At 36.8% G+C, this 24,655-nt stretch overlaps 1 protein-coding gene across 8 annotated transcripts in view; it reads left to right on the top strand.

The window, feature by feature from the left end:
• LOC102226981 (CUB and sushi domain-containing protein 3) overlaps positions 1-24,655 on the top strand; it is a 392,616-nt gene that overhangs the window by 65,685 nt on the left and 302,276 nt on the right. The window lies entirely within an intron of this gene.

The raw sequence follows: 24,655 nt of genomic DNA, 5'->3' as shown, positions 1-24,655 counted from the left end.
AAAGTGAAATTTTGTAAAATACATTAAGATGCATAGAAAATTGAGAGAAAGGAAATTACACAAGTGAGATGTTTTAAATTAAGCTTCAAAAGCAATGATTGATTAAAACACATAATTAAGGCATCATCAAAATGAAGTGATAAAATAATTGGCATCAAATAGCAATAGCCTAACATACATGAGCCAATAATTTCCATAAAGCTCCTACTCAGAGCTGCAGTTTCCAAGCCGAGCTTCCACCTCACAGAGCCCCCGTCTCCCATGGCTCCCCCACTTAGTTCCTTCAGACTAGCAACCACAGCAATTAGCAAACACTTGCCAGAACTGCACGCATCTGTTGAGCTCATAATACAAGCTACTTCTCAGTGAAACGCTGGTAAAAAATGTCAGATCCTTAATAGAGGGATCATGTTGTGATGACACGCTGAAGGTGGAGTGTCGTAAAGAGGAGTTTTTTAAGGAGACAGAGGACCAATTTCAAGATGCCATATTGCCAAGTCAAATTTAATTTAAGCCATCTTTTTTTTTTTTACCCCTCCAGGGGGTCTTTTGTGGGCTCTAGTGTCCCTTATATGATAGTGGGCTGACAGGAAACGGGGAAGGAGAGGGGGGGAAGACATGCGGCAAATGTCGTCGGGTCCGGGAGTCGAACCTGCGACGGCCGAGTCGAGGACTCAAGGCCTCCAAATACGGGTCGCGCTATCCCCTACGCCACCACGACACGCTCATTTAAGCCATCTTTGATATGTACAGTATTTTAATAACAAAATGTAACGTAGCTATTTAATTGTGCTATAAAATTGCACTATGTGCCTGAAAAATACATAATCTTGCCTCTTCAAAAGGCCTTTTTGTGCTAAAATTTTGTACAAAAAGAATAACAGCAACACAAATGGGGAAAAAAAACACAAAAACTGAAGAAAAATAGCCTCAACTTTGTTTGGTATGATGATAGTAAAATCAAACACGTCCTGCTGATATACACAGCATGAGTCACGATTCTTCTTTGTTTGCGAGATGTAACTGGTGAAACCAACTGACTCACTCAGTGGTCTGAAGCCATGAATAGAAATCAATATATTTCTTTCTTTATTTAAGTCATTTTTAGCTTAATCCTTTATTCTCCCCACCTCCAACACACTCACACACACTTTCTATTGCATCACACCTCCTCTCTTTCCTTTCCTCTCTATATCAGCTTTGTGGATATTGTTGGCATGCAGACAGTGAATGTCAGACCACCAATTACACAGTCAGTCACTTTCCATCCTCTCCAGCTCGCGTGTTCTCTGTCTTATACATCCACAACCTTTTACTAATCCAGACACACACACACACACGCACACTTTCCGGTGACAAGCACTCGTGTGTATCAGGAACGCCAATGACCAGTGTTACAATATGGGAATTATAATTGAACATTTTGTTTTGCACATCACAACACATTCATCCACTTTTTTTTTTGTAACGCTTCTGGCAATGTCTTCAGATTCTTCTCCTCCCTTACAAAGTATCTCTTTATTGGCTCTCCTTTTCTTTAATACCAATATTGAAACCATCAGCTACAGTGGTAGCATTTACAGCGACTGATGCTCCCAGACGCTGTAAACACCCGCACACACCCGCACACCCTGTCCCCATCCGGGCAGACTGCCCACTGCATGCTAAGCTAATGAGATTGGCATAGTGCCACATTACCAATATCGGCAGCAACCTTAGTTCCATTCTTTCTGAAATGTGCACGCCAACACACACGCACACACACACACTTGAGGCACACGTATCAAGAATTATGTTCTGAGATACTGAGTCAAACAGATGCAGTGACACAGATGATCGCGTAAGAAATTCAGCCAGGTGCCTGAAAGTTTTGTTAAGAACATATTTCTATTAAATACAAAACAAAGGTAAGTGTGAGAGGAACATTTTGAATTGGCTGGGGGGCAAACAGAAAAAAAAGGATATGTTTTCTGTCAAAAATTGTTGGGAAATAGTGTTTTATTAAAATTAGGCTGGCTTACTAGTTTAGTGGTTTTGGGTTTAAATAAATAAAAAGAGTCATACCCTTCCTATATTTTAAAGTTATTTGATTGAGATTCCAACAGTCTTGTGACTGACCAGATTAATTTAAAATGACATGAACCTTTGTGCTCTTTTTTGGTCAGAAGTGTTTTGGGTGGGTTGGAGGTCATTCAACTCCTTTCTGTGGCTGCAGGAGGGTTAATAATAAAATCACAATTTGAAGCTGATTGTATTTACTGAGATTATCTTACTTTGATGTAAAAATGTATCAAAACAGGTTTGATTTGCTAAAAAAATAAAAATATTTGGGATTCATTTTTTTCTCAAAAATATGGATAAAATTTATTTGTGTTCACAGTGTATCCTGAGTGTTCAAGCAAGGCTAGCTCAGGGCAATATTTGTGTAAGAGCAGCCACTGTACAAGAGGACTCAGCCACAGGAAATACCAACAAAACATGTTCATATTTTATATCAACCAATTGGAGAGCAGCTGCAAAAAGACATTCTGGAGTACTTAAAAATACCAAACTGCATCACTCCTAACTGATTGCTACAAACATAAAATAATTACCTTCTTCAGTAACATTGCAAGCTTTGTTTGACAGGTTCACGCTTCTGGATTCAAAAACAGCATGTCACATGGAATATTAAAGATGGTTTCATTGTTGAAACTTCCTGTGCACAAACAAGTCTGAAAGTGGGTAGAAATCGCTTTGACTTTGCTTCATTGTGCACAAAAGCACGGGCATGAAATTTTAAAGATGTGGTGCACCAAAAACCATAAAAGTTTAATCCTAAATGATTTGCCTTGTCATGGATACAAAGTACCTTCTTACTGAGAACAAGTGAAATGGTGAATGCATGAGAAGCTGTGACTTGTAACAGTTTATTTGTTATTAAGCAAGTACTGTTTTCAACTATGCATGTAACTTTTATTGACTTTTCAACATCTTTAAAGACTTCTTTAAAATACATTTTCAGTAATGTTATTAGAACTGAAGTGTTTGAGGAAGTCCAACAATAACTCCAGCCAGATTATCTCGTGAGTCAATCAGCATTTAGAAAGCAAAAAAGGTCTCACAGGCATCCTAACAAAACCTACAATGAAGGTTTTAGTTCTTAAGGAACTAAAAACTATCTTTTTAGTTCTTAAGGCTGTGATTCAAAGAAGAAATATCACAAATTTAGCAGTTTACAGCTTGATGATTTTTCAAAGCAACACGGGACTCTGGTTTTTACTATAATATGCTGAGTACTGGGTGGCTGCACGGATTTATTTTAGAATCAGCCTTCAATTTCTAATCAAAATTAATTAGTGTTCTTGAGTTAATATTTGAACTACTTGACATTATCAAGAAATAGTCTGTGACCTTTTTCACTAAATTTCACATTTCCTAGCATTGGATTATTATTATTTTTTCTTTATAATTTTTAAGTAACTTGACAAACCAAACAAAATAATCGTTTGAATAATCCTGGCAGCATAGTGGCACAGGTAATAGAGTTATGGAATAGCAGCAGAGGTGCAGGCATGTATATTTTAAATGTAGCCTTTCTGCATGTTTGTATGATGTAACTCCAGCTATGATTGTGGCTCACAGCCAATGTTAAGATCATCCTAACCTTCAATCTCTTAGTTGAGCTTTGCTTCAAAACTCTCAGCATTTTTGTTGTCACTGTTGCTTATGCCCCTTTTTGGAATATAAAGATAGTTAATCATTTTCAAAATGTGTTGTACTTAAATGTCCACAATGTTGGTTTAACATAAAAATGTGGGTGTGGGATAGTGATGAAAGAGAAATTGGTAGGAATCCTGTGGTCAGACTAAACTGCCCTGAGGGGGTTTTGTTTGTGTGTATGGTTACTTTGTGGTTGATGTGGTTGACCATGCTTTGACTATTGATAACTGGATTTAGGCACCAGCCTTTCTGGGACATTTAGAAACCACATGAGTGAATGTATCACTCTGCTTCAGGGGCAGAGAAAAGAAAGCATTGTTGTGCCTATGCAAATTCTGGACATCCTAGAAAAAACTTTCTCTTCCTTTTCTGACAATACTACTATATACTGTACATATTTCTAAAAGTGAGCATTGCTCCAATTCTATGTTTCTCTATCTTTTCTTCTAATTGCTCTACTTATTTTTACCCCCGTACTCTCACCCCCAATTAATTAATTATTTTTTTCTACCTTGACATGTTAAGAACCAAACCCTCTACCTGTTGCTAAGGTTACAAGACAGTGTGGAAAACGGGGTGAAAAATGTACAAAGAGGTGAAAGATTAGAGCAGCAGCAGACAATGCATTGTGGGGAAAAGGAGAATGAGAATAATAGTAGATATTGGACTAATTGGAAAGCAAGGAACTTATTCTGCCAGTTTGGATTAAACAGTTATGACAGTGAAAGCAAGAGTGGATAAAGAGACAACACCATTAATGTACCTGTATATTTGTAACTGGTAATAAGACCAAGTTAAAAAAATTATTTATGAATCACTACATAATAAAGCACTAAATAAAATCAGATATGTTCCTTTATTATTTGATTTAAATAATGAACCATGAATTCAATCAAATTAGAAATCGGACCTTTTTTATCTTATGAAAAAACCTTTTTAGCCTTTTCTGTATAAAAAGATGGTTTGAGTCCTTTGAAACTGAGAAAGCGGCAAACCAAAGCCTGTGGTTTACCTCTGATCCTGTTTGAAGCTAAAGCAATTATAAATAGCAACTTTTTTTTTGTCTTGGCAACTAACGTTTTTGGACTTTTGTGAATGGCAAGTCAGTCCGTGCATGTTTACATTGTTTTCCCCCCAGATCCCAAGCAAAAAAGAAGTCCAAATGTCACCTGCGTACTCATCGTCATTCGTTAGACTGACAAATATCGGTTGGGAAAATCCTGTACAACATAGGTGGCAAGTTCTTAAAAAGGCAGTTTAAGCTTATAAATCTTCCAGTCTGGCTAAATTAAAACATTCTGCAAAGAAGAGAAAGATGAGATTTACCCACAGCTGTGCCAAAGATTCATTGCCACTTGTGGCAAACAGTGGCTTGAATTGTTTTTGTTTTGGGGCATTTACGTTTTTGCATAGGTTTCATTCGGGTTGTTTTTCATCCTTTCTAAAATAAAATCATTATTTGAAAAATGCATGTTTTGTTTACTCAGGCTGTTTATGTCTCATCTTAATTTTTTAAAATTAGCTTAAACAATTAAATGTGACAAAAAAACGAGCAAAAAATAAAAGATATATGTAAGGGGCCATGTGTGTTTTCACCACATTGTACATTGAAGCTCATAACGGAGCATGCAGCATTCCTGTCCTTTCCCCTTATGAGCCATTTGTGTTGAGGATGCTAAATAAAAGACTGTGCAGTAGTGCTGAGTTGCATTATGGGACAGAAAATATGAGTTTTAAATTTGACGACAGAAAGGCAGACCAACTTATAATCCCACAGAGTGAAGCATTGTATTAACTTTTGAGGAGTTTCCTACTTCCAGTGGCTGATCTAGGCCTATTTCTGTTCCTACCAACACCAATCTTAGGTTGATCTTTGATATAGTTACTGTTGTTTCCCTGAATCCATCTGTATTCCCTAAACTGGCCTGACATAAAACACAATTTCCCTTCTGCGATCAATAATGCCACATATTTTGCTGATGTTGTAATGAGCCCAAGGACAAGGTTCCTAAGGTAACTAAATTTGATCCGGGCTGGCAAATTGTTCGTGTTTTGTCACTGCCCTCTGCTCATTAGCCACATCACAATCATAATTCAAGGCCTGCTGTTGACAGGGTCCATATTTGGGAATTAATCATTCCTTCGAAACAATCAATTTTTTAGTCTAGACTGCTTGTGATTAATTGCCATTGGATTTACTTACATTACCCTTTATATGCTTTACTCAGTCAAACAGGAGACTCTGCGTTAGACCTAACGTTGTTGGGTGAAACCAGTTTAATTCTTACTAACAGAGCCAATATTTTTTGTTTAGTAAAAAACAGTGTATGGTTTGTACACTTGCAGCCAATTCAGATCAGACTTGAAACAATTAAAAAACAAACCAAAGAAACAATAAAAAGCTTGTTAAAACTTAGATCTTTATTTGTGACAAGACTTTGCACAAAACATCCTGTAAAAATAGTTTCATATTTTAGCTTTATTTTTATACTTAATAAGTTGACCTTCATAAACAAAGCAAAAAAACTGAGAAAGGCGAGATTTAATTATAGAAATGTCTAAAACTTTGAGTTGTATTTTCTTCAAACAGTTTAATTTTTTTCCTGAGTTAAAATATCAACTGGATTGACCATATGTCTATATGTATTCGCAGGAATGCAATCCTGCCAGATCTTTCACAGGTTTAAAATCTTGATTCTCTTTGTTCCTTTTTTCTCAAGATTTTTAGCTTTGCTTGCCAGGTTTGAGCAAAAGAACCAAATCTTAGAGTTGAGAAAAAAAAAGTACATTCTGCAAAGCCTCTGTGTGTCCTAATTACAGTCTTCAATTTGCCAAGAAAGATTTCTCAAAGGCAGACCCAAATATCAAAGGATATTGAAAGTCTCAGCCTCGAGTGGCGCCTCTAACTAAGAAACTGTGTGAATTACAAATTGAAAAAATTGTTTTCATGTAAATAGGAAAGAATGATCCATGTGGAGCTGGGGTATTTACCTTAATTATTTAACTTCAATTTACCTGTGTCTTTTAAAGTGTCCCAAAACACTAAAGACTAAATACTTTTTAGCATAAATTACATGAAATCCGAGTGCTGTGTAGTATGTATGCTTAAACTGGTTAGGAGCATCAGTAAACACTGAGATTTCAAAACTGCCATCGTTTTCCACCATATCATAACTATAGCTTAAAGTCCTTTTTAATGAGATGTACAATGCAGGGAAAATCCCATCTCCATTTCATAAAGCATCTTAACCCATTTGAGCTTTTTCTGAACTTATTCCCCATCGGTTGCTTCACACTGCCTGTCAGTCGGATGAAAGAAGTGAAACAAAAGTTTTTCTTTACTTTCAACAAAGCGTTTGGAAATATTTTTAGTCATAGAAACACTTGGACAGTCAAGGTTTGGAAGCTTAAGGAATGCTACTTATCACTCCGAAGAGAACACTGTTGTGAAACTACAGCTGAAAAGCTAAGCACAATGTGTCTATTAAGCTTTAAATAAAGTGTGCTGGAAATCTGGAATTTTTAGTTAAAAACTATACTTAGATACATTTAATCTACTTTGTAGTACAGTGATGATAATCTAATAATGGCCCAATTCTTAACACCGTGAAGTGGATGTGCGTAAGGTGATGTGATATCCACCTTGCTTTCCCCGTCACCTTTAGCTACTTGATTATCAATTTGGGATTCCAAAACATTAATATTATTTCCTGTCAGAATTTTGTTCAACCTAAATCTGTGAAAAATATGAATAATGTTGGCTTTAAATGTACAGAAATTCTTTTGTCTTAAGTTTTTCATGTGTTTTTCCAGGCTTTTGAGCAGTCTGAAAATATGAGCCTGACTCATGGCCATGTGTACCTGAGCTGATGCAAAAACAGTTCTGTTACTCAGCTGGATTATAGAGGAGGTGCAAGATTTCCCTTTGATCCCAGCTCTGCCTTTGCTTGGTCCTGTCACTTTGTGTGTCCTGGGTGGGTGGTATTATGACATTTTTATCACATATACCCATATGTGAGAATATTTAAGGGTTTCCACAAAAAAGCAGATCAGATGGAGCAAGTCTGTTTCAGTGCTTCCACAATGCAGGAAACTTTTTTTTTTTTTTTTTTTTAATGGAAATTTATCAGTTGCACTTGTGCATTATACGCCTGAACAGCTGAAGTTGAATTTGAATGTTTCTATCCAAAGTGTGATAGGGCCAGTGGTGATTTTGCTGCCATATGGGCAGAAGTCACAGCTGAAAGCCCTACGGATAGGAACTGAACGGCTTATATACGGTTCGTCCCAATGGAAAGCATCTTCCTGCCTCTTCAGATGTGTTTAATGGCACCTGCTAGGTGAGATTGTGTGAAGCCCAGTGGATTTGATGGACGGTGCTGCTGTAAAAGTGTGTTTGCTCAGCAAGTTTAAGATGACGGCACATTCCTGTGGGTGCTGTGGTTGTGTTCACCGATGCTTTTCCATATGTGCTTCCAGAATAATTGCTTTAGCACCTCCACTAAACACTGGATTTCTGTTCAATCTGCTCTCTTATCTTTCACCTAAAGTGGCACTCTTTGCTGGATTTATATTACTATTTGTTAGAATGCGTATGATTCATTGGTAGATTACTTTTAGGAGAAGGTTGAAGGATTTCTCTGTCTTCCAGGAAGCCCTTAAAGAGGGTCAAAGTGTTCTTCCTTCTCTCTTCTTTCCAATGTATAACTAAAAAATCCAGGGTTTGAAAAGAATAGCATATCTGAGCATGACAGCATTAGACTTTAATATCCAACTAAATGATTCTGAGGGAGCATTTACTGGGAATGGGAGTACAAATATCACTTTAGAAGATCTATGAAAATATCTTCCAATTTTTTAAATGTGTCTTTTGTGTAAAGTGTGCACTGTTTTAAAAATGTACACTCCATGGAGGAAAAAATGAAATTCTTGTCACAGACCATAAGATCTGTACAATTGTCATGAATTTTAGAATGCCTCTGGCACCATGAAAGCCATCTGCTTACTTTCAGTACTTAAAACTTCTGGGAAAGGGAGTGCTGCTGAGATTAAATAAAGAAATGACTGACCTCCGCTCTTGGATTCAGTAGGATGCTTCTGCCAGTAACTAAGATGTATATAATTCACAGAAAGTAGGACAGGGATTTCTACATTCTGCTCTGCTCCACCATTAATCATTGTGTATGGTGGGGGGAAACAATAAACACAACACTGACTTCAGGACTGTTTAGCTCTCCCTAAGTTTTAATTCTTACTTGCATTTGCCTTTTTTGTCACATACAGCAAAAGTTAATAAAAACAGGAATCTAAACAGAGTGTTACTAGTTTTATAATTATTACAATTATTACAATAATTAGATTCCTATGCGTATCTGGGTCTTTCTGTTAGTGTTTTCAGGTCTATTACTGAAGTGTTTAATTGATCCATTTTTATAGTTCTCAGACTATGAAAATATCAATTGTGTGGTCTGTGGGTGTGCAAATAATAGCTGGATTATACTTGATAAGTTAAATGAAGAGTTTTTGGATTCTAGTGACCAAAAACAAGTTAGTATTTCTTACAGTTTAAAATTACTTTTAATTGTGTTGTGAATCTGTTTGAAAAGTGCTGTTTAGGGTTTAACCTTAACCCTTCAGCTAGAATGAGATTCTGTGAAACAACAACAAATTGAACAGAGTATTTTAACGCTCTGACCTAGATGAAAGGTTTCTGTGCTGTACTGTTCCCTTTTATTTCTGTTAGGGGATTTGGGGAACCACACACAAAACTAACAGTACATGTTCACCTGTCACAAGAGAGAGCCATTAGAATTATAAACCTAATGATAAACCTGAAGAATGAATTAATCTACTATTTTGGAATTTAAAGATTTCTTTATTAGAATTTTTAAAAACTATTCAACTAATATACAAAACATTACACTATTAGTGTTCTCGTATTCAAGAAAGTTGATGAGTCCTTAAGAATAAAAAAAGTTTAATAAATCAAAACTAACAAACATAAAATAATGAATGTTTGAATCTGTAGTGAACTATTTTTAAAAATAACATTTTTTCCTTCATGTATATTTAATTCACTGGTATTGAAGTTGTATTTGACACAAAAAGAGGGTAGGAAGAATAAGCCACGACTTTCAATCGACACCTTTTCAGTCAACTATACTAAACTTTGTGTTCCCTGGATATGCCAAAGGGCTTTATTCTGAGGAAATAACAGGTAAGCTTTTATTCTTAACAAAGACACATTTCAGAGCTCCTGTGCCCCACTTTTTTATCCTTATTGCTACCTCATAAAGGAAGGAGGTTCTGAAAGCTCAGTTTTTAGAATGATATTCCCTCAGTTTCAGAAGAAGGACTAACTAAATATTCATGGGAGGAAGTCTTGCTGTGATCAATGATGCACTCTTGCTGTTGAGATTTGGCTTTCTGAATCCAAATGTTGTTCAAGTTTGGATTTTTTTTTGGCTTCTTGTCAGGCATTATAAATCTTTTGTAGTTTAGCTAGGGTATTCCTTGTTTTTTTGTTATTTCTGTGATTATTACCATATTATATTAATTTAGAATCATAAGCTATACAAATACCTTGTTCCATAGACATCTGAAGAAAAGAGTGTGATGGGAAGGTTTTGTTTTATAAGAAGGCAATCCAAAAACAAATTTACTGCTATTTCTTTCTGGTACTAAGAAATTCTGGGTTAGTCTAATGCTTGACCAATTCATATCTACATTTTTTGTTAGTTGCCATTTTATACCACTTTTTATTTCGTTGAAGATTTAGCCCTTTTTTTCTATTACTATGTATTTGATCCTCATTTACAGTATTCCAGTCCCGTGATATTTAAGTGATACTTGCCTCTATTATTAAAGCCAGAATAACTAAATGACATCCTATTGATGGGTTTTGTGTATTGAAACAAAGAAGCTATAAATAGATTACAAATATCATTGCCAGAACGATTGTGAAACATCTCCCTTGTGGGTACAAATTGATGCATGGTGGGTACAAAATGTTCAATAGCAGAGTGACAGTGGAGTGAAATTGCCAACAACTGTCTCAAAATTAGAACGAGTGAATTTTTTGTCAAGGATTAAATTAGGTTTTGACTAAGCTCAAAGGTGATGTCGTATGGATTTTAAAGCCTAAAAACTCAAAATACACAGAAAAATGAGATGCAAAAACATGTCTCAAGTTTCTGTGAGCTGAGATAGAGACAAATACTCTAGTAAGCAACCTTGTAAACCTCATTTGCCGACTTTCCACAGGTGTGGTCTTACCTGGTTCTCCCAAAGACCGTTCCACCCAAATTTGTCTCCATTAGCAGATCCTCTTCACCGTTTTCATAGTCAGTTCAGCGGTAGTACAAGCCGTGCCAAGCCATATATTGACAGCAGACTGCATTCATTGATTGACCCATGATTTACGTCACTGCATGAGCAAAAGCTGGACCTTGCAAACTCCAACATTATTTCAACAACTGCAGTGGAACGGCGGGTGAAGCGTCTGCAATCGCAGAGTTACTCAGTGTGCAGGAGAGTAATTGTGATCACATAAGTCAAATTTTGGAGCAGAATGACCATGATATTGTGCCCAGTTCTTCTAAAGAATGGGCACGCAATGAAGAAGCAAGAAACGGTTTGGTTAGAGTTGCCTTTTTCTGCTAAACACCAGAAATGGATACCACAATAAATATAGACTTTTACATGTAGCAAATTAATCAGCGAATCTTAGTTGTTCTAAGTTTGGGCTGCCAATGAATTTCTTTAAGACAAATTAAATATCTGGGTTTATTTGAGTTAGCCATGATTACACCCAGATTGAGGATGACGGGCAACAACATTTTAGGCTTTAGTCATAACTACTTCAGACTTTGGGCTGTTTGCCTTTAAGACAAAATGTGATATCTGGGTTTTGTTTGTATTCATCAAAAGCACAACCTCAAAGCAACATCATTGGAGAGTTGACCACAGCCCCTGCGCGCTTACAGCCTGCCTTTTCATGTTCCTGCCCATATTCACACTCAAAATAATAAGGAACAGACTGCGATGGAGATGCAAACAACCTGGCTAGGTCCAAACTAGGCATTAGCAAGCTTTTAGAGTGCAACTTGACAATGCAGAAGCAGCTATTGTAAGCAAATCTCAGCTAGGATCGCAACCACTGACCTTTCCCATATGTGGAAAGAGATTAAATGTCTGGCACCCATTAAGTATAACTGACAGCTTGCTTCATAACACAAGGTTTGATAAAAGACTGGAGAAGCGTTAGTTGTTTTTCTGCTAATGACCTGTTTTTAATTAGAAAATAACGTTTTGAAACCTAACAGTGGACACAGCTATAATAACCACATTAATAATTCAAACCATTAGCCCCATAGTATGTCAGCTCCTGTAGTCCAGTCACACCATGAGAGATCAATCAAAACTACTTCAGTATGATTCTTGTAATATTGCCTCACATTAACTTCATTTTCTGAATGACCAAATAATGGTGTGTAATAAGTTTCAAAACAGATTAACCATTTAACAGATACTAACACTGATTTCAAGATGGTTACAAAAAGTATTTAAGTATAAACATTAAACAACACAAGATGTTTGTTTAGCATTTCTTGTTTTTTGGACACATGGGGTTCATGCAGAGCCGAAACTGCAGTGACTCTGAAGTGCAAACCACATCAACAAATCACTAAACACAACTACAAATCAAAAGACAGAACATATTCAAAAACACAACATTGACCAAGCATGACTACAAATTAGGAAAACTAATTTGTAGTTAGTTTTTCTAACAAATTAGGAAATTTGTAGTTAGGAACAAATTTAGCCTCGTAATTTGGCCAAGTTTGGCCTTGTAATTAAGAAATTACAAGAATTTAAGAATTGTAGTTGTGCATTGACTAAGCACAACTACAAATGAGCAAAACACAACATTAACAAAATTGAAAAGGTATTTCCCAGCGGGAAACCTAAGACATCACTGATTGGATGATTCCACTTTTGGCTTTAGAACCGGAAGTTAATCTGGCGTTGGAACATTTGTTGAAAATAAGAATGTAACTATTGATGCAAACACAGCTACAGAAACCACTACTTATTTATCTTCGATGCGAGTTAATGCTGCTTCAAACTCATGTACAATAGGTGGCGGTATGGACCTTGAAGTTGTTTCCAATCCAACATTATAGAAAAGATGAAGAGTAAGAAGAACGTATCTCCCGCTATACAAGAATATTTTGAGTCTGACCATGCTGCAAAGCTCAGCTTTGTTCTTTTTCACAGTTTGGGCAACACGTCGCACTGTGACTATCTGCCTGCCCTTCTAAACAAAGGGAGAGCAAATGTGCCAGAATAATTTCCGGTCAAAAGTGCTGTTGTTCAGTCAGTGATGTCTTCAGTTTCCTTCCTCTTCCATTTTGTTAATATTGTTGTGCTTTTTCAATTTGTAATTGTGCTTAATGGTAGGTTTTCTTAACTTGTAATTGTGCTTATTTAATGTCATTGTGTTTTTGATTTTGTATTTCTGTTTAGTGATTTGTTGAAGTGGTTTACACTTCTGGGCCACCGCAGAAAACTCTGAGAAAAGTATCTATGAGAGAAATATTTTCATTGATTTGTGTGTAATTCTACCATGAAACCCATTTTCACAGCTGGCCCACTTTTTAGTGGTTTTTAAAATGCTTCAAGCACTGTAGGAACCTGTATCATAAATTCATAATCTGATATGCTACACTTGCAAATGATGTGGAATGCGATGAACAACAAAAAACTTTCATTATTTGTTCAAATGCACAAAAAACGCCACAAATTATTAACAATGCTGCCTAAGTGACGGAAGCAAAACCGCTGTGGCATGAAAACAAAAACATATCCTAATGAGAGGGAGCAACTCAGACTATATACATAATATATAACGTACACATTGTTCCACAACTCAAAATGTTGCAATTTAACAAAGAGTAAGACACTGGCAAGATTTATTATTCCACTGCTTAGTAACTTATCCTGGCCCATTAGGCAAGGACCAGTGTGAGAGTCTCACAGTTAACCTTGAGCAAAAATTCAGTGGTTTCACAGTATTTTAGTTTTTACTAATTACAATAAAAAGAAAAGCAACCATTTTCTCTACAGCTGCTAGTAAAACATTTCAACGCATCACTATACAATTCCATAGCTGAAGTGTAACATATGAGAAGAAGGCTACAGTTTCTTGGAGAAAGTTGGGCCTGGGATTCCTTCATCTTGCATCAATGTCATGTGGGAAATAAATAATGCAGCACGGGTTGAAGTTGATCCTGCTTAGCCTTAGCCATCAGTGGTGCTTTCATACTGCAGCTTCCCAGATCATGTGTAAGCACGAACTGTTGCAGGATTTACAGGGCGCAACAATGGCTTAAAGACCGAATCATCTTTGCAGCCATATCATGAACTATATTGAAAAAGAGGCTTAGAAGCGGAAGCAGAAAAATGGGTTGGAGGACCATTTTTGGTGGATAAGAGGAAGTGAACTTACCTGTGGGAATCTATTAAAAAAAAGAGTGACAAGTTCTGATTAAAAAAAAGTCCTGAAAGGTTGTGCAAACCTGGACAAGGATGTTGATGGGTAAATTTAAATCCTGTAAGAAAGACATGAAACTGAGAGCTTCTCTGTGCATTTGTATGTGTTGGACATCATTAGTCAGATTGGTGATGATGACACTCAGCAGAGACAAATCAATACTAACTAGACAGCAGCTGCCTCCCCATTTCTCCCGGAGTAATTAATTCTTTATGCTCTTTCATGACTGCAATCAGGCAGGGTTTCACATATATGCTTTTTTATGTGTGGGTCTCAGTATGTGGATGGAGGAGGTCTAAAATGAAACAAAGATGATGAGCTGATGGATGTTAACAGTAAATGTTTGAGAAACAATAGCTGCTACTCACTTCACCTACTTCCTTTTTTCATCTCTTGCAGGCATGATTATTTTGAAATTCAAATGTCATAATTTTTTACTTCCACTCTGACTCATTTCTTAGAAACCCTCACACAAGATTGCATTTACCAAAGAAGTCTTCTGCTTACTAATATTTTGTTGCTTTTAGTGACCCACTTTCCTAGAAAGCAGCTTTTTTAAGAGTTATTAGTGAAAATGAACACTTCCTAATTCGTCTCATGCCCTAACCTCTTACTGTCGAGCCCTACACCTCTTCCCCTGGTTTTTCAATGCTTATATTACTTTTTTACCCTCCAATTAATCCACCAATTAAGGTTAGCAAATATCAATCTGTGTATGGTGCTTGGCAATTAACTTGAAGGAAAATTTGTCTTTGCAATCTATTAGTCTAACTAGGTTTATTACTACTAGGAAATGCATCCTCTGCTCTGTTGTTGGAAGCCCAGACTTATCTTGAATGCTTACCTGGTTCTATTCCATATTATGTTTTCTTCAGAGGAATCTGTTTAGGCAAACAAGAACCCTCATTACATGATTATATATAATTCTCATATGTGGCAGTGTTCTGTGTGTTTTCTGGCAAAAGTAAAACTAAACCTAAAAGTTCAATCTAAAACGGATGTCTGCTGTCTTATCTCACTACATACATAAATATTAAAATAGAATTTCATTTATATTGAAAAATTAAGAGTTCAAATCGCTTTTGTTTGTTTTTTAGATTTTGTATGAGGGGTGTGAAATGGACAGTCTGCAAAATCACTGGAAAACATTTATTAGTATTTTTGTTTGTTTTTTTCTAGAGTAATGTCCCAAAAGTTTTTTTTTGTTTTGTTTTCCTTTTGCAAAGTGGTGCTGCTGTTGGGACTGTTGCCTAGCAGCAAGAAGGTGCTGAGTTCAAATCCTTAACTAGGGTCTTTCTGCTGTTTCTTTGTGCATTAAATTGGTTATTCCTCTCATAATCCAAATACATGCATGATAGTTTAAGTCAGCCCTTGGGTCAAAGTGTGCATGTACACAATTGTTTATCTGTATGCCTGCTTGTGCATCTGTTTTGCCAGACCCTGCTACATTTTACATTTTATTAAGGACCACTGGACAGTCATTGTTATAACTTAATAAAATACGGGTAAAATAAATTGAAAATGTATTACTGATTATGCTGGCATTTATAGTTTTTAATCAAGCTTCCAAACATAAAACACCTAAAAAAACATATTAAAAACTGTCACAGAAAATGAAATAGATCATCTTGAAACTTATGAAAAAGCAGCATCTGGTTGGAAGAGATCTATTTTCTATTTTTTGTTAGCACACACACATACTATCAACAATCATCACTGGAATCCTGAAAAGATTACTAAAGGAACAGAGAGGGTTTTCTTTTCCTTTCGAGAGGCTAATCATATTTAAAATGAAAATGCATTAAGGTAGTACATTAAGTACATTGTACATTAAGGTAGAACAGCATCAAGCTTGGAATAACAGTGAAGTGAGATGGTGTGGTATTATTTATAGCACTTACCAAGAGAGGTATCTCGGAGGGCATGAAAGCCCTTCAGAATTTTAAATGGCCTCAGTAAATCTACATTTCTGCAAGTTCCCAACAGTAAGAAATGCTGATGGCTTTGATTTAATTTAAACACATTTGTGTTTAAATCACTGAAAGCTTGGTTGAATAGATACAGAGATTGTTTTTCTTTTATTGAAAAAATGCAGAATTGAATTCCTTCTGGAATTCTAAAAACAATTTTAACCATTTATTTCACTTTTAAACTGTGAAAGAGGTCTTAGCCAGTAGCTCATGATTTCTTCTTCAAATGAGACTTTTTATGGTTTCTCAAATAAGTTAGAATAACTTATTCATGCTTATGTCCATTACAGCTTTAGAACAAAATCATTCTCGGATAAGATTTCACCTGGTCAATTCTGCCTGTTTTGAGCTTCTTCTGGATCTGCAGATCTGCACTATTTGTTGCAAATTTGCAAGATTACGTTTTCCACTGATGGTTGGGTTCAGCTGGGCTTACCAGGTGAGGGGCAGTGCCTGCTGATTAATAATCAGGAGGTTCTTGAAATGGCTGGTTTTCCAAACTCCAACAAAACATTAACATATCGTCTATAAATATGTGGCAAGATCAAAACACAGACATTTTGCAAAACAGAAGTCAGGAAAACGTATAGCTTCTAGATTGACCTGGCTTGTACCAAAAGACTTTTCACTAGAATTGCTGTTTGAACACCAATCAATGATGCACTGTTTTAGATTTGTGATAGTAAGCAAGTCACTATGAAAGAGGGACTGAAAAACTTTACAGAAACACACAAAAAAGTATGAGGCCCCACCTCATTTCACCATGCCCAGGAAATAAACCACTGTTTCCTTGTCTTTGTTGGATATTTTCAGCACATAAGAGCGACTTTATGAGTAGCATGAGACTTCTTTGGAAAGACATCTTTGTACAGTAGACCATTTAAGGAGTTACTCTATGTACTCATAGCTTTCAAAGTGAAATTTGGTGTCTCAACCTTTTTATTTCCATATGCATGTGAATTTAACATAACTCTTGTATATTTTTCCCAATGCTAGGTACACTGGTGTACCTTCCGTTAATGTTTTTAGCCAAGTCAGGCATGTGTTCCTACCCCATGTACCTTATTTTTCTCTCTGACTCCCAGAAAACAGCAAGGCTCCCCTCTGTTCTTCCCTCTCAATCAGTCCCATTTGTTTACTGTTTTTCAAAATCCCCTGTCTTTGTCTTTTCCTTTCATGTGTGTCCCTCTGTCTCGCTCTTTGTTCTCGTTCTCTGGCTCCTTATCTCTATCCCATCACTGCCCCACCCACCGCTGACTGACAGTGTTATAAATTGATTTTCAGCCCGGTGTGTTCTCTCTGTTTCTCTCTAGGCATTTCCCTTATTTAGCCTCAACCACTCCAGGGTATAGTCTAGACCGCGGGCCAACTGTCAGTCATTGGCAGCGTGGAGCAGTCTAATTCTTGGCTGACAAGTACTCCTGACAGCAGGAACCAATGGGACGTTTCAAACATGCTTACTCTCTCTTGCTGTCTCTCTCCATTGGATCTTTGCCTTTGCTATCTCTCTTTCTTTGCTCTTGTTCTTTTCCTCTGCCACTCTACTCTTTATTCAGCTACCTTTTTCTTTATTTTTGATTATCTCTTTTACTGACCCCTTCTTCTGTTATATTGTTCTTTGATTGTATCCACTATCTAATATGCATATACAACTCAATCAAATGATCCAACACTGCATAATTATGCCCCATTAACACTGCATATTTCAAATTGTAGCTTGACTACTGTTTGATCTGAATGCTGACTGGATTATTTCCCTCTTTGCAATGATTTGAATGGTGAATTTGCTCCATAGGGGACCGCCATTTTTTATTTATTAATGAGAGTCAGTGAGACGGAGTACGCTTTTAAGCAAATCTCGTAATACTGAAATGAAAACAGGAAGAGAGAGAGGGGAGTGAAAATAAAGGAAAGCAAATTAAAGAGAGAAAGAACTCGACTTAAAGCATTTTTCTCAAATATGAAATCATTATTGCTATAGGAAAAACTCACGTTACCATGCTGATGATATTCTTAACGCGAAACAGGATGTGTACAGTCACTCACGCACGCACCTATTGCAGACATTACCAGTCGCCCAACCAGGAAATGAGGAAGCCCAGCAACCTTGAGTATAACTCTGGTCCCATTCCGGTGAAGAATGGGGTAATTTAACTGTTTATTCTTCCACAAGTCAGCGCCATGTGAAAATGGCTACATGGATCAAAACAATTTTGTCACTTAAATCATATGTTGGGGGACTTTGTGAGTCCATCTTTTAAAAATTGATGGTCATAGTTCACATCAGAATTCAGAGGGAGGAGTATGAAAGGCATTTTATAGCTAGATTAAAAAAAATGTAATGTTATTTTTAAGGATTTGTAATTAATATGTCAAACAGCAGCCATCAGTCAGGCAGCTTTCTGTCAGAGGTACATGTATGTATCAAAGTTCTAGTTATCACAAGATTGGGCCCCTTTTTTGGTTTTAGCAGCACAATAGCTTTTAGTGACACACACATGCCATAAAGAAATATGGCAGTGAAAGCATCCATCCATCATCTTCTTACACCCTTATCCCATTGGGGTCGGCAGGGGTGCTGGTGCCTATCTCCAGCTGACAACATGGTACACCCTGGATAGGTAGCCAGTCCATCACAGAGCAACACGTAGACAGACAGGACGAACAACCATGTGTGCATACACTCACCCCTAAAGAGAATTTATAGAGACCAATTAACAGTCATGTTTTGGACTGTGGGAGCCGGAGTACCCGGAGAGAACCCACACATGCTCAGGGACAACATGCAAACTCCATGCAGAAAGACCCTGGGCTGGGAATTGAACTCAGGACCTTCTTGATGCAAAGCAACAGTGCTACCAACTGCTCCACTGTGCAGCATTGGAAACACAGAATTGTAAAATAATCATGACAATAATATAGGTATGAGAAACGTTCCTTGGGAATTGTGGTCATAATGGCATCAAACAGCATATTTGTTGACATTTATGGTATAGATATGTGGCTCCAGCACTTACTCTGTTGACCTGAGACTATTGAAATTCAGTTCCTGTCTAAAGGACAACAGTTTAAAGGCAACCTATTATGCAAATTTGTCTTTCTTGCACAGTTTTATGCTTCCATTTGGGTCCTTACTGCTTCTAGAAACTGTCATTTTGTTTGAATATGTTATTGTTTTTAAAATAAACAAACCATTTCAAAAACCTCCTGACTACTATGTCACTATTATGTCATAAAAAATGTTATATGGACCTACCCTGACTTTGTCAAGGAAGCATAATAGGTCTCCATTAAAATGATTTGTGACACGGTGCGTTATCCAGCTGCAGGCTAACACATAAACACAGGTACTCTAAACTACAACTACCTGAACCAATGATACAAGAAAGATCTGTGCTTCTGTGTTCTTTATGTCTTGTTCTGTCCCTGCTCTCTTTACTATAACAGTTGAAATTGAAGCTCATTTTAATAGACAACATTTTTCTAATCTGTTATTGTTAAATTTTGGCGAATTTAGCCCAACTCACACAAGTTGGGCTACAACTTATGTGAGTTGTAGCCCAAGTTTCCTTTTCTTAGCTGACAGGAGGGGCCCTCAGTGTGGGCTTTGGCTGCTGTATTCCACCTGCTTCAATTATTGACTTGTTTTGTGTTCAGAGAAGGTTTTCTGATACCTTGGTTGCAAACAATGTTTGTTTAAGCTACTTTTTCCTCTGTATCATCTCAAACCAGTTTGGACACATTCCTCTGACATCAACAAGCATTTTTGTCCGAAACACTTCTGCTCCTGAAATATTTTCTCTGTTTTTTTATTATTCTCTGTGAGCCCAAGAAATGGTGGTGCAAGAAAAGTTTCAGTGTATCACTGAGCCAGAAGGGCTCAGACTAACTCCTCTAGCACCAACATGTGATTTGCTGATTTAATATTTGTGCCAACAAAGCTCTGAAATGTGAGTCCAGCTTAAAAGTGGCTTAAACTTAATTATTGTCAAAAACCAACATCAAGGAATTCCTCATCATTAAGAGTTGCACATCTGTTAGTCTATTTTCTATCTTCTGACTTCCCACTTAATTTATTTCTTCAGTTTTCTTTAAATCCCAAACCCATTCATTAAAAAGCACTTAACCAGGTAGTTTTGGTCATTGCACATTCAAAAATTTGACTGTCCACTTTGTTTTTAAGAAACAGCAAGTTGGTAAGGCATATGTTGACCATTGAACATTATTTAGATGCAGCAATCAAATGTTCAGAAATTTGCCAATTTTTCCTAATCGTTCTCATCTGTGATTGGCAGGTCAAATACTGAAAAAAATAAATAAAAAAAGATTTTTAAAATAGAATTTTACTTATTAGGAAAAGCAGTCTGAATCCTTCAAAAATTTACAAATGCCATGCAAGCTTATAAATACTAACTTGAAGGTCAAAGGTACTGGATTAATGTTTTCTTTTTAACATTAGTAGTTGTATGAACAAGTGCAGCCATTTTAAGATCTGTGAAGAAAATCCCTGGTGTTAACAGAGCTCGATACTGTTTGATGCTGAAAAACCAGGTTAGACTCATTGCGGCCTAATGGTGACTGGCACATTCATTGGCAATTCAGAGCAACTACTGCACTTTTAACTTGGGTTTTTGGACTGTGAGACGAGGCCCATGCATCTCCAGAGAAAGCTTTTGTTACACATTGAGCTTCTCGTGTACTATTCAAATCACAACTTATGCCAATTTATAAAAGCACAATGCATGTCTCGTTTGTATATATTTATATAAAAAATAGCTGGTCTGGTCTTAAAAAGGGCATGTGCCAGTGTAAGCCCCTTGTTAATCTTCCTTGGTGTAATAGTGAAGACATCCAATATGCAATATTACTTTGAGGAAAGAGATCAAGCTTATATGTATTGCAGACCAGAGTTCATTAAATCCACTCAATTCACGCAGCAGATTTTCTTCTTTGTCTCTAAGCTTCTTTTATCCAGGGAGGGTTTTGCTGAGCACGCATGCTCTTTTCCAGCTAAACCCTGTTCCTCATTAGCACCAGTGCATGTATTCACACCTGGGATCTACCCCAGTCCAAGCACAAATCTTTTACTGTTTGCAAATTAGTGTCTCTGTTAAAGTCTTCAGAGGTGAAAGACCTTGCTTCAAATGTATTCCCAACCCAAAATTCATTGTACAATTACAGACACAAACCATATTAATTCCCGTATGACGTTATCTGTCTTGTTTGTGAAGAGAGGCAGCAATGCTCCCAAAACGTATAGATTCAATTACTGACCCACTAGCCTTCAAAAAGAATGGAAAGAAACATTCCTCTCTGACCAGAAATGGTTCATCCAAATTGCCATGTCTCATCTTAAAGATACAGCACTTTGTGATGTTTGCACATTCTTTAGATTGTTGACACCACATATTTTAATTTTATTAAACACTTATACAGTAATAGAATCATAAAGTAACACATTGTTCTGCAAATGAAGGAACTTTAAAAATGATCAGGGTTTTTTATTATACTATGTTTACTTCGATACTGGTGAAACCAATTGCCTTTGGAAAATTGAAAATGTCCACCTACTTAATAAGCATATGATTCACAGAAATTCACATAGATTAAAAGCTCTATTCTTATCTGCTTTGATTTGTGTGTGTTTGGGTGGAAGAGGAAGAGGGCGGAGGGAATTAGGGTCAAAACAAATGATGGAATGAGTAATAGGTTTTAAGGGCCAACATATTTAATAATCTCTGTGACTATGTGAGCATGTTCCTCGTAATCTGCCTGTATGTCAATGTTTGTCTATCCATTGGTGCGTACCTGTGTGGAACTCTGTGTGTGAAGGCGTGTGCTCATGTGCATGTTTTTTTGTGCTTTTTGAGGATGTGTTTGTAGAAGGGCTGTCAGTTTCAGTCTGGTAGTCAGCATAATTAGAAGTCTCCTCTTCTTTTTACAATCCTTTCAGATCCTTCCCTTTGCTTTTTATCCAGCTGACCCTTCCCATTTCCCCTCACTCACACACTTTCACCTCCATCCTTGTGAGTGATGAACCTTGAATCAATCTTTCATTCTTGCACAATGATGAACGGGGAGGAACCCCATCTTTTCCCCTCCTTTTGAAGAGTTCAATATTGTATTTTCCCTGGATGCTATAGAGAATTGGGCCAATTTCTGAGCTTTGAAAGCATTTCATAATGTTACTTGTCCGCTTTTTTAACTTTGTAAAGGTTTATGTTTGGCATTCTCCAGAGGACTACATTATGAGAGCAGAATACCCCATTTAATAGGAATGGAATATAAGACTTCCTGGAAGACTCACTTGGTGTGATGATGGAAGGAGCTTAGCTCAAGACAATACTGCGAAAAAAATAAACTAAAAGTTGCAAAAAACTTGAGACTGGGGATTTTGTAGGTCGTTTTACCTTCTAGAGGAAAAACAACCTAAAGCATGCAAACAAAGATGCAAAGGAATTACCTTTTTCAAATGGCCCAGGTGACGTCCGGACAAATATTTCACAGATGCTCTCCATTTAATGTGAGCCTAGGCTTTCATGCAAAGAAAATCAACAACTGTTTTTCTAATTGAAAAGATAGGTTATTCTAGAAAGGATTGCCTTGGAATGATTGCATAATAACGCCAATATCAAACTTGGATTACCTTCAGGTAAATTCCAAATAAAATAGAAATTTGTGGTTGTAGCATAACAAATGTGAACAAATTTAAGGGGTATAAATAATTTTCTAAGACTCCTTTTAGAAATGAGTGGGCATCATAGCTAGCTTTTAAAGGTTTGCTTACCTAAAAAGTGTATCCTTGGTCTTTATAGCTTATATTTAATTGATTGTAAAGGAATCAGCCTTTAATTGCTGCACAGGCAGCCATTGCTTGTTTCTGTGACTATCCTGAAATTGTTTACTTGGACAAGTTAGACAAAGACACATACACACACACATGCACTCCTGTACGTATATACAGTATAATGTATATAGACATGCAGGTTCTTGGTTTGGTTTCCGTCTTGGATAATTGGTTTGAAAAGCATCCAGAGCGATCGCCCTGCTGTCCCTGTGGCCCCAGCTGCCAGGGTAAATAATGAGCCTCATAAACATGAAAGGCAAGGGGATGATCATCCTGATTTGAGCTTTGTACTCAGAGGAGATCAATTAGGGCTTAGAAATTCAAGGGCTTAAAGCATACACTAAGAGCAATTATCAATTAAACACAACCATTTAAAGGTAGAATGGCACTGAAAGATCCTGTTGCATCACTGCTTTGTTCAGTTTCTGGTGAAACTCGTGATTTTGAGCTAAATTCGATTGTGTCATACAACTAAATCTACTGAATTCTCATGCTGTGGAAACTAAGTGCAAAGTATTTAGCACTTTGTAGCTGTGTACTGTGGTGTCCTTGAACAGAAATACACTAAATCCCTTCCAGCTCCACAGATTCCCCTTCTCGAAGCTTACTGCTGTGTGACTCCACATTGCTGTGTAGGAACCGAAGAGTTTATTCATCTGGAATCAATACAGTGTTGTAAAAAAACACTCTGTACAATCTTCCCGGGTGGACAAAGTTTTCATCTTGCACCTGTGCCATGTTTGATACACTAAAGGTCATTCATATGAAAGTGAACAAATAATAAGCCTAATGTAAAGGATATCATCTTACAATTTAAGCATTTAGTTGGCTATGTAACACAAAGTGATCCAAAAGAAAAACCTCACTTTTAATTTAGTACATCACCAAAGTGTTGATATTTTTGATACCAGATTAGATTTTTATTAGCTTTCTGCTAACCAGAAAGCTAATCTTTCTGGTTAGCTTTCTGCTAACCAGAAAGCTAATTTTGATTTCTTGGGAGACTTCTGGACACAAAATTTAAAAAACAAAAATAAGATTTTAAGGACCAGATTTTGTGGAACGTCTGGGAGGGCAGTGATTGTGATGTGTGAGGTGTTAAACTAACTTCATGATGTTCTGCAGAATGTCACCATGAAGCAAAAGTATATTTGAAATAATATTTTCTTTTATTTTTTGAGATAAGGGTGGAGGTATTTGACACAAATCTCCAGTTTCATTGACATTTTTATGTTTTCCTGCTGCATGTTTTCACGTCAATAGGCTACTCGATTAGCAATAAAAAAGGAATAGTCAGGTTCATATTTCTTAGAGGCGAACAGGGCGAGGCCTAGACTTTGCTTGGGTTAGTTATTGATTTCACTTTTAAAGAAAGCTGGAAAAGCTCAGTGACTCAGTGGTGGCAGCTTTCAGCCAGCTCTAGGAATGGGGTTTTAGAATCCTATGCTCAAAGAGACTACCAGCTTGTGTTGGTGATGCACTAAAACAAATCCTACCCCTGGAACGATTTTGTTGCATCTCTATTTTCAGATATGGGGAGCTAAACTTTAAGAAGCTAAGGGAAATTTGTGTCTTGGGTAA

The sequence above is a fragment of the Xiphophorus maculatus genome, chromosome 13 (assembly GCF_002775205.1).
Source record: "Xiphophorus maculatus strain JP 163 A chromosome 13, X_maculatus-5.0-male, whole genome shotgun sequence".
Classification (NCBI taxonomy): domain Eukaryota; kingdom Metazoa; phylum Chordata; class Actinopteri; order Cyprinodontiformes; family Poeciliidae; genus Xiphophorus; species Xiphophorus maculatus.
Note: the sequence above shows the minus strand (reverse complement) of the source record. Positions and strands in the feature narration are given on the sequence as shown.